This window comes from Leptonychotes weddellii, chromosome 11 (genome assembly GCF_054177405.1).
Source record: "Leptonychotes weddellii isolate Sample4059 chromosome 11, ASM5417740v2, whole genome shotgun sequence".
Lineage (NCBI taxonomy): Eukaryota > Metazoa > Chordata > Mammalia > Carnivora > Phocidae > Leptonychotes > Leptonychotes weddellii.
The window spans coordinates 1,787,960-1,790,151 of record NC_138379.1 but is presented as its reverse complement, the minus strand read 5'-3'; positions in this window follow the sequence as shown (position 1 = coordinate 1,790,151).

The window sequence follows — 2,192 nt, the reverse complement described above, 5'->3', positions numbered from 1 at the left end:
GGGCTCCCCGGCTGCAGCCCCAGCCTGGCGGCATGTGCGTGTGCTCTTGGTTGGGGGTGCCCTTTGGGTCAGAAGTGAAGGTGTTGACTTTGTCAGCTGTTCCTTGTGTCCTTGGAGATGGTGGTGACGGCAGGTGTCCGGCTGTGGATCCGCCCGTTGTCCCACGGTACCGTTTCTGTGCTCCTACTAGATCATGCTTTTTTCTATAAAAGCGGGGACAGGCTTCCCGTCGAGAAGCAGGATGGTGAGCCTTTGGGCGATGGCTCTCCTCCTCCGGGTCCTTGGGTCCTCGGGACCCACGGAAGCTGCCATGGGTGCAGGCCTGGCCCGCGCAGAGGCCCTGGGGGCTGCAGTGTCCTGGAGAAGGCTGGCCGCTCCTGCATCGGGCAGTGAGTCAGCTGCCACCGTCCTAGATCCTAGAGACAGATGTCCCCAAAGCCCTGCCCTGGTGCTGGCCGGGGAGGGAGTCAGTCTCCCCTGCCGCTGAGCGGTGGGTGATGCTTCTCTCCAGCCTGCACCTGCTTCCCAGGGAGGGGACGGTCCTTCTGCCCGCCAGCCGGCTGGGGAGGAGCTGCAGGGAGGGGAGCAGGGAATGTGGGAGGGGTCTCTGGTGCTTCGGGTTGTCCCATGGCCCTCCGAGCCCCGGCCTGGAACCCACAGAGCACGTCTGCTGTGCGAGTTGCTGCTGAGTCCTCTCTTCTCTGCACGTCCAAGGGCACCAAGCCCCTTACCTGCCGGAAGCCGAGGCTCTAGGGGGCAGTGGCCGGACTCCAGGGCACCCTCCTCTTGGACAGAGGTGCTGCTGGGCGCAGGGGCCCAGAGACAGACCAGGGCCGGGACCCGGGCCCATCAGGCCCTCGCCCGCGCGAGCATCCTGGGGTGGCCGCAGCAAAGCCGCACAGCTGTGTGGCTCGAAGGGCATCTATCTCCCACCGCCCCAGAGGCCAGAGATCGGGGGCCAGGACCCCCCTGCAGGCACGGTGTCCTCATGTGGAGGGAAGGAGCCCTCTGGCGTCTCCACTTACAAGGACATGGATCTGACAGCATCAGGCCCCACTTCAGTGACCTCACGTTACCTTAATTACCCCCTCTCCAAATGCAGTCGCATTCGGAGGTGCTGGGGGTTGGGACTTGAATATGTGAGTTTGGGGGGCACACAGGTTAGCCCATGAGATCCCCCTGAGTGGCTTACTTCGGTCCTGGGAGTTTCGCTTTTGGACTTTAAGAAACTCTGACAACATCGAGTTTCTGCGTTGATTTAGGGCACGCCGGGCACCCCTGCATCCAGTGGGCTGTGTGCACCGAGGGTCCTGAGCTCCGGTGGAGACTTACCACATGCTTGTGTGGCTCAGGCGGGGCCTGCAGGTGCCGCTGGGAGGGTGGGACGGAGCCTGGTGAAGCTGCCCAGGCCCGGCCGGTCAGGACCCTCGCAGATATGGTCTGCACCCCGATGTGTTGGTGGGTGTGTTCCCTGTGCTGGGCGTGGAAACCAGACCAGCAGAGGGGTTACCCCCACAGCAGCCCTGGCGTGGGGGGCAGACCCTGGTGTGGTCTGGCCTCCACTCTCCTCCTGGCCGGGAGCACCTCCCTCCCAGACCAGGCTTCTCGCATTCAGAGCTCATAGTTGACGTCGTGGCCTGGTGTTGCCCAGAGCTGCTGAGGGAGGCAGCTGAGGGCTCCGGTCGCATCCTGGCAGCCCCCCTACCCCCCCCCCGCCCTCCTGCAGCCCCCCAGCATCCCCGCTGCCCCTCATCCTGGCCACCCTCTCCATCCCCACATTCCCTCCATCCCAGCAGACTCCCCCCCCCAGCATCCCAGCTGCCTGACCCCACCCCATCCTGACCACCCCCTTCCCACCCCCGTCTCTCCGGGATGTCCTGCCAAGCCTGTGGTCACAGCATTTCTGAGGCCCGCATGCCACCTGGTGGCCACTGTCTGAACTACAGGCACAGTTCCCCGAGCTGAGGATGGGGGCTCAGCTTGGGCTGGGGAGGGGAGAGGCGTGTGGGTCGGGTCCCCTACCCCTTCCTCTGGGACCCAGGATGGGTGTGCCAGCCCACTCCTGCTGTGTCTCACCTTCCTTCCACCGCTTGGGGGACCGAGACCCTGTGAAGCCTCCCTTGTCCGCCCCCCGCCTCCTGTCCGTCCAGGGACCCTCTCCACATGGCAGCCTTCTTTGGTTGGGGTGGGCA